The sequence below is a fragment of the Balaenoptera acutorostrata genome, chromosome 4 (genome assembly GCF_949987535.1).
Source record: "Balaenoptera acutorostrata chromosome 4, mBalAcu1.1, whole genome shotgun sequence".
NCBI lineage: Eukaryota > Metazoa > Chordata > Mammalia > Artiodactyla > Balaenopteridae > Balaenoptera > Balaenoptera acutorostrata.
In genome coordinates this window covers 73929985-73939401 of record NC_080067.1, presented here as the reverse complement: position 1 = coordinate 73939401, position 9417 = coordinate 73929985, and the positions used below count along the sequence as shown (strand labels likewise).

Sequence of the window (9417 nt, the reverse complement as noted above, 5' to 3'; positions counted from 1 at the left end):
CTTGTCTCTGCTTTATGTGGTATCAGCTGGGTTGGCTACTTTCAAGATGGCTCACTCATATTTCTAGTAACTTGGTATTGACTGTTGGCTAGAAGCTTATCCAGGACTGGGCTAGGGTCTCATTTACATTCCATGTGGATTTTTCTGTAGGCTGATTGGGCTTTCTTGGACATGGAGTCTTAAGAGAACCAGGCAAAAGCTGTATTGCCTCTTATGACCTAGCCTTGGAAGTCACATAGCATGACTTTTGCTGTAGTTACAGACCCGACCGACATCTCAAAGCAAGGAGCTTTGTAAGAAGAGCATGTGGGGTGGGAGATGATGTTGAAGCCATTCTTAACAAGTGCAGTCTGCCATAGTTGTGGTAATGATGGTGGTAGTTTCTTGAAATGTATAAAATAATAACACCAATAACAACATAAAATAGTTGAGTATCATTTCAAGTAAGTCATTAAGTGATGAAATAATTAAAATAAACAATTTGATATAGGAAGAGACCTGAATATAAAATGACTGGGGATGGTGATGAGACAGGAAGAGTCTATTCTTCCTCTCCTTTGACCATGTGAATGCTACCTTAAAATTGTGAGCAGTGTCCATCCCAGGTGGCTACAGTGAGTCTTGCTGTATAATAGCAAATAAACAGAAAAACAGCAAGGGATTGTGATGATACTGCTAATACCTACATTACTTTACAGATTGCTATGTCCATCCTTATACATTGTCTTACCTGAATCTCACCTAAAATAATGAACCAAGGAAACCAACTGAAAAAAAAGTAAATAAATGTGGAAGAAGGATTTCTAGGTAACAGATAAGGTAACTGAGACTCAGATTCCTAGTTAGTGGAAGAACTAGTCTTAGATAAATATCTTTTCATTTCCAATCTGTGCTCTCTCCACCACACCACTCAGATATTATGACCCTCTTTTTATAGTTTTAAGCCCCCAAATCCTGGACTCTTAATTTAAACAAGTATCTGAGATTAATCAAATGCCTCTTAACCTATTGCCAATTGTTTCTAACACTGACTTCCCTCCCACATCACAAAATGTCTCTCCATTATGGCATTTATTTCATCTGACCCCTGTTGCCATTGGTTATACACACCTGCCTCTTATACTTGATAGTACCTTGTTTGGCACAGAGATGGTTCCTTATCCATCACTGTGAGATTCCCATAGTGCTCAATACAGTGATTGGCACATATGTTTGTTAAATTTTTTACTAGGAGCTCAAGTTAGAGAGACATTATCAATTAATTTAGTTCAAAAGCTTCCAATATAATTGGTTTTCTAAAATATAAGCATCTACTATATTTATTTCCTCTTTAGCATAGTAGTTAAGAGCACAAACATAGGACTAAAATACCTGGGCTTGTATCCAGACTCTGCTGCTTGCTAGCTGCTGCTTGTTAATAACTTTGGAGTTATTTATTTGCTTCAGCTTTATTATTTGTTAAGGGGGGGTAGTAATAATAGTACCTCCTCATATGTTATGAAGAGTGAATAATAATATTTGTAAAGCAATTATTACAATATCATGTGACACATGGTTAAGCACTATGCATTGCTATTATAATTCTTGATTTCACCTTGGCATCTTCAGAGAAGTCATGATGCTTCCTATACAGATTTCATTGATATTTTTTCCACGGGAAGACTGCTGATTATATACTTCTAAAAAATAAGCGTAACTCCAGGCTACCTTTTCCTTGATGAATATGACACTGTTGTTTGTTGCTTTATATTGTGAGGCCTGGCAGATACATGCATATCTCAAAAAAAAAAAAATGCTGCTAATTGATAGGGAAGTATTTGCATTGAGATGTTGTTTCTAAATCACTTTGTGGTTACAGGACATGCTGCTCTCTCCATGGTGGAGAATAGTAACCTACCTGGGACAAAGAAGTACCTACATTTTCCACCTTTTGCTGTTTTTGATTATTTTCCCTTTTGCTCTTTTGCAGGAAGAGTAAGTTTGCAAACTATTCTGGCAATGGGAAGACTTCCTTTCCCTTGTTTTATGGAGTGTTAAACACAGTCTGAGTTGGAGGCTTTGGAACAAGATAAATTCTCCATATAAACTAAAAATGGGAGGCTAGCTCTCTTTTTGGTGAGAAAAATGATTAACTCATTCATTCAGCCAGTCTTTTAACAAGCATTATTTTTAATGTCTGCTCTGAACCTCTTTTAGGTACAGGGGTTGAGGAGATGAATAAAAATTATGAAAGCCTTCCTTCTGAAGAATTTATTTTGGTGAAGGAGAATAAAAAATTCTCTCATGTATTTTAGCTAAATACATACCAATACATGACTTTTAGGGTCAGACAAAAAGCTCTATGATTTTGATGGGTGCAAAAATGGAAGAGAGTTTTGATAAGGCAATTGTGTGCTCAAGGGTCAATTACCAAGATTTAAGTGGGTTATCTTCTATAACCAAATAGGAACTTACCAGAATGTTTCAGGACTAAAAGTAAACCTAAAGAAATCATTGAGTCCAACTTGAAATACTTTATTTTTTAAAAATCAGTTCCTTCTCCTTAGAATGCTAAGACCCTCTCCTTCATCCCACTAACTCCTTCCTTACCCACCTTCTCCCAGACCCTTTGAGTCCCCTCACTGAGAGACACACACCCCAAGATTTGCCTAACTCCTGGTGAGCAGACCTGTCAGATTGTTCCTAGGGTCCCAATCTGTAAGGAACTAGACATTATCATTAAAACTGTAACATGTGAGAAAAAAATGGACTTACCACAGAGAGTAATGTTTATAGTCTGAAGGAACACTGAACACTGGAGGTGAGAATAAGGATGAGGTTCCCAAAGGCCAAAGACCCAAAGCAATAGAGTTCTAAATTACTTTCTAAGGACAGTGAGTCCAGACAAATGCAAGGAATATAATTTTCTGTGTGGAATATAAAAAGTTGGGGACAGAGCTGGATTGTTCAGGGCAACAGAGGAGTGGCTGGATACTTCTGTGAGCATCGCACAGAGAGTCCCTAGCCAGCTTCTGAAAATAAATGGTAGTAGCCATCCTTGACTAGCACTTACTACATGGCAGGAACTGTCTAAGTTTTTACATGTATTAATTCTTGTAATGCTCACAAAAATATCTATGAGGTAGGGACTAGTATTATGATCTCCACTTTACAGATGAGGAAACTGAAGTCCATAGAGTTTAAGTAACTTACCCAAAGTCACACAGATATTGAGTCAGAATTTGAACTTGGGCAACCTGAGTCCAGTCTATGCTCTCAGCCCCTCAACACGTTGACTGTTAATGTTGTCAGATATTTAACGAATATTTGCTTGAAGGAATTTTCAACTTATTAGCTTATTCTGAAGACCAGCTTCTATTTATGCTTTGAGTATGAGCTGAGGTTTCCCCTTTCTTGAAGATGTCCTCTTTGGACCAAATCAGGCTTTGTTGGGTATCCCCCGTTCATCCTAGCCACAAAGTCTAGAACTTCTTGCTGTCAGAACTGTGACTTACTTTTTGAATTCCCAATGCCTGACATAGCAATGGGAGCTAAAGAGGAGCTTGTAAAATGGCATGCTGCAGTAGGCAGGATATTTAAACATAAGCGATACTTAGAGATCCAAAGAAAATTGAGTATGACCTTAATAATTTACAGTTTATGACCATTCTGAAAAGCAGTTGGTATATGCTTTAAATTTACATTCAACATTATGATCATTCATTATACTCTTCAAAGTCTTCTTCAGAATTTACAAAGGAGACAAATAGTAACTTCTACTTACATGTTAATGCTGTTAATGTTTCAGTATTAGATACTAAAACCACTAAAATGTTGTCCCCAGAATAATAGAATCTCCTTTATTAGTTAACATAAAACAAAACTCTTCTGCTTTCCTTTTGTAGAAAAGGAAATCCATCAATCCATTTATCTAGCTATTGTTTGACAATTCTCTGTAACCAGTGATACAGATTGAAACTTTTCGTTTCTTCCCATCAGAATTAATCCTGAGTCCTCTTGTCTCACAGGTAGCTGTGACCTTGAGAAATAACATGATAAATAATAGAATGATGATCATTAATAATGGCTCAATATATTTCAACATTGGAGTTTCAAGCATTTGAAAAGGAAAAATTTTAAAGAAAACTCAGAATCATATCCAAGGTTATTAGTCTTTAAAGCTATAATGTGCTGTGTTTTGAATAGGTAGGTCCTACCTATGTCTTTGACAGCGCATAATGTGAAATAACTATGTGCATCATATTTTCACTTCCCTAAAAATTCTCTGTGCTCTGCCTGTTTATCCACCCCCTCAACCCATGTCCCAGCCCCTGGAAACCACTGATCTTTCTACTGTCTCCATAGTTGTGCCTTTTCTAGAATGTCATATAATTGGAATCAAACATTATGTTATTATTTAAGATTGGCTTCTGGCAGGAACGGGAGGCGGGGACCCACCTGGAAGCGCCCCAGCGCCGCTGTCCAGCTTCGGGGGGCGGCGGCCAGCGGAGCCAGTGCCATGGCGGGGGCGGAGAACGACCATGGTGGCCGCGTCTCCCAGAGTGGCCTGCGGTGCTCGGCCCCGCCCGGAAGATATCAAGTTGTGCTAGTACAACCATATAAATAATTAATACCTGAAGTCTCAGTGTAACATCGACATTAACAGTGATGACAGATAAATGCAGACGCTTGGGAATCAAATACTAAGCAAAACACTTTTAAAAAAGAAAGGAATTTAGAAAGTTCTAGTATTCTCCATGGCTGAAGCTGAGAGTCTGAAACCGTGATGCTTAAGCTCTATTCTAGATCATAGCTCCAACTCCTTCAGGATATAAGGAAAAGAGATAATATTTCCACAATGATAGCTCTTTGGTTGTACAGGTTTCCCAGTGAGTGGATCATGATGACCGTATCGTAGGGACTTGCCATAGTATGGCTGCTTCCCGATCTACTCATGTTACAAGATCAACAGTGGGGTTAAACGGCTTGGATGAATCTTTTTGTGGTAGAACTTTAAGGAATCGTAGCATTGCTCATCCTGAAGAAATCTCTTCTCATTCTCAAGTATGATCAAGATCACCAAAGAAGAGACCAGAGCCTGTGCAAATTCAGAAAGGAAATAATAATGGAAGAACTACTGATATAAAACAGCAAAGTACTCGAGAGTCATGGTTATCAGAGACTGTTACAGACGATTGCTGTACTCGAGGCTCAACGTTCTCAAGCAGTCCAGGACCTTGAAAGTTTAGGCAGACATCAGAGAGAAGCACTAAAAAATCCCACTGGATTTGTGGAAAAGCTCCAGAAGAAGGCTGATATAGGGCTTCCATATCCACAGAGAGTTGTTCAATTGCCCGAGATTGTATGGGACCAATATACCAATAGCCTTGGGAACTTTGAAAGAGGATTTACAAATCGCAAAAGACATACTAGGAGAGTTAAGCTAGTTTTTGATAAAGTAGGTTTACCTGCTAGATCAAAAAGTCCTTTAGATCCTAGGAAGGATGGAGAGTCCCTTTCATACTCTATGTTGCCTTTGAGTGATGGTCCAGAAGGCTCAAACAGTCGTCCTCAGATGATAAGAGAACGCCTGTGTGATGATACCAAACTTGAAACATTTAACCAATTGTGGACTGTTGAAGAACAGAAAAAGCTTGAACAACTACTCTTGAAATACCCTCCTGAAGAAGTAGAATCTCGACGCTGGCAGAAGATAGCAGATGAACTGGGCAATAGGACAGCAAAATAGGTTGCCAGCTGAGTGCAGAAGTATTTCATAAAACTAACTAAAGCTGGCATTCCAGTCCCAGGCAGAACACCAAACTTATATATATACTCCAAAAAGTCTTCAACAAGCAGTGCCCCCTTAATAAGCATCTCTTTAAACCTTCCACTTTCATGACTTCCCATGAACCACCAGTGTATATGGATGAAGATGATGACCGATCCTGTTTTTGGAACCACATAACACTGCTATGGAGGAGGCATCAGATGAAGAAAGTATTCCTATTATGTATAGGAATTTACCTGAATATAAGGAACTATTACAGTTTAAAAAGTTAAAAAAACAGAAACTTCAGCAAATGCAAACTGAAAGTGGATTTGTGCAACATGTGGGCTTCAAGTGTGATAACTGTGGCATAGAACCTATCCAGGGTGTTCAGTGGCACTGCCAGGATTGTCCTCCAGAAATGTCTTTGGATTTCTGTGATTCTTGTTCAGACTGCCTTCACGAAACAGATATTCACAAGGAAGATCACCAACTAGAACCTGTTCATAGATTCTTCAACTGACCACTCCTAAGCGTTTGGACGACCAACAAGGAACCCCAAGGAAGGAAGATGACACCCACACAGCCAACTCAACTCTGGGATTATACAGATGTTGGTGAAGCCCACTGACTCTTGCATCAGGACCACAGAATTTAACCTAGACTTCCTTATTTTCTGTAACATCCTACTTTGACAGCTCCAGGACTAGCATGGGACTCCTCTCTAGTCGTTTGGCAAATTATGTGACATATGGACCTTGGAGAGCATTCTGATTGAGTACTATCAGGACAACTGCCACTTAATGGACAAAGATCTTTACAAAATGGTAACATTCAGTGTTGGAGAGGCTGTGTGTATGATACGCTTGAGACCCTAGAAGAAATCCTGTCTAGCCTCCCGTAGATATCAGCAATGAGAGATTCTGTTCTATGAAGGTGTGACTTCCCTCAAAGATGAAATGAGTATAGCCTCTGAAAAGTGATTAGCCTCCGTGCTGTCTCCAGCCAAGTCTACTTCTCTTTATGATTTATCTCTGCCATCGTGGGCATGGTGAACTTCCTCCTAAAGGGGCTGGGAACTGGTAAGCTTACCTAAGGTATAAAGGGTGCATAGTATTTGCAAAGCAACAGACTTCTCCAAAATTTTATAGACAGCATTCCACATGGTACACATGGGACGTGCCAGTGGAGACCCAAGCCAATGAGAATCTTTTAAGAGTCTCAGGACAAAAAGCTGAGCCTGAGAAAACCAAAACTAATGTCAATTTCAAATGCAACCTTCAGGCTCATAGAATAAGGCAGCTTTGATTACACAAAAGTAAAGGCAAATATATCAGCTTTTACAAAATGAAAAAAAAAAAGATTGGCTTCTTTCACTTAGTAGTATGTATTTAAGGTTCCTCCATGTCTTTTTATGGCTTGATAGCTCATATTTTTTAGCACTGAATAACATTTCAGTGTTTGGAGGTATCACAGTTTATTTATCCATTTACCTACTGAAGGACATCATGATTGCATCTAAGTTCTGGTAATTATGCTCTCAGCAAAGCTTTAAGTAATTGTTATTATTAATTACAGTAGCATCCAAATACATTTGAAAAGTAATACCCAAAAGTATGAAATATATTAATATTTTTTTTTGTCTACAGAAAATTCTTGGCAAGCACTTTGAACTTTTTGCACTGGTAAATTTGGAATCATTGGAACAGTAGAAAGAATCCAGGACTTAAAGTCATAAAATTTGTGTATATATCTGGATTAACCAGTGAGTTCATTCTCTTTTAAGTAGGGATGTGTGTTTGGGAAATTGACTTGATGTCAGAATTTTGTTTGATTACAAAGCCAGCACAGAGTATGTGATATTAAAGGAAGCTATCAATAAGACAGACATCTAATGGAGAAAGTTCTTTCATGGATTAATTTCCTGTGATTCTGGTCCATTCTTACTCCTGGTTCCTCTTTTTTCTAATTATCATGGAACATATACTTCTGCTATGTGCTATGTTAGATGCCCCTCCTACCAAGAATTGGAGATAAGAAAAATAAAGTAGTTCTCTAGCTTAAACTAGTGCATCATTTATTGGATGAGGGCAGAATATCTCCTAGGCTTAACCAGTGTTATTAAAAACTCTGTAGAAGTACTACATTAACCTAAGACCCAGGGATAACACAACAAAGTAGTATTTAGAGAAGAGATTTTATGTGGTTGTGAAAGCACCATCATTCTGGAAAGAGAAAGAGAGAGCAAAAGAGAGATTAAATCAAGCCTGGCTGGGATGTGCGTGTATGTGTGTGTGTGAGCTCATACCACACACCCACTGAGAGGAGGTGCAGAGTTTAGGCACAGGTATTCATCCCACTTTCTACAGGGAAAGCAGATGCCCTCAATATGTTAAAATTGGGGCTTCCCTGGTGGCGCAGTGGTTGAGAATCTGCCTGCCAATGCAGGGGACACGGGTTCGAGCCCTGGTCTGGGAAGATCCCACATGCCACGGAGCACCTAGGCCCATGAGCCACAACTACTGAGCCTGCGCGTCTGGAGCCTGTGCTCCGCAACAGGAGAGGCCGTGATAGTGAGAGGCCCGCGCACCGCGATGAAGAGTGGCCCCCGCTTGTTGCAACTAGAGAAAGCCCTCGTACAGAAACGAAGACCCAACACAGTCAAAAATAAAATAAATAAATAAATAAAAATTAAAAAAAAATGTTAAAATTAATTCAGCATGATCTATAAGCTAGTCCTGAGTTTAAACAGAAGCTAGGCACTTAAAATGCTCTACCACAAATTATATAATTTAACAAATTATTCTATTGGCCAACCTTGTGAATTCAGTTAACAAGAGTCTGTCACCGGGAGGGGGAAGGGTAAGCTGGGACGAAGTGAGAGAGTGTCATGGACATATATACACTACCAGATGTAAAATAGATAGCTAGTGGGAAACAGCTGCATGGCACAGGGAGATCAGCTCCGTACTTTGTGACCACCTAGAGAGTTGGGATAGGGAGGGTGAGAGGGAGACTCAAGAGGGAGGAGATATGGAGATATATGTATATGTATAGCTGATTCACTTTGTTATAAAGGAGAAACTAACATACCATTGTAAACCAATTATACTCAAATAAAGATGTTAAAAAAAAAATCTGTCACCAAGAGTTTGATGATCTATTTATTATAAAATCCAAAGTGATAAAAAAAATATGCATTTTTAGTCCTTTCAGAAGATGCCTTTTAAACATGTGAATATGTATACACAAATTCTTGGCCAATGTTTTGACTCTTGCAGCTTCTAGAAGACAAACTCTAAGAGCAATATAAATTTTTAAAAGTCGAAAATAGATATTACATACTTTTTCAGTGAGTTTGAAGACAATGTTTATAAAACATTGTGTAGAATTTATGATTGCTGTGCAAATAAGTAGGGGCTGAAATCTCCCTGAATTCAATTGTGGGAATAAAGAACCAGATGGTCTGGTGAATCTTCCCCATTTTTAATTCTAATTAATTGAGCATTTCCTTTTTCCTTTAACAGGTGTTTTATTTCCCCCAATACATACCCCTGTAAATTTATATAGAAAAAATCATAACTGAGAATAATTCCCAACTGCCCTGACTTCCTGCTAAAGAGGAAAAAGAAACATTTATACTCCTTTTGTTTAATGAAATAAATTAA

The 9417-nt window shown here is 38.6% G+C and overlaps 1 pseudogene; it reads left to right on the top strand.

Annotated features, from left to right (window-relative positions):
* The first annotated feature begins 240 nt into the window (after window positions 1-240).
* On the top strand, window positions 241-6272 carry LOC103004024 (ZZ-type zinc finger-containing protein 3-like; annotated as a pseudogene).
* The last annotated feature ends 3145 nt before the right edge of the window (window positions 6273-9417 follow it).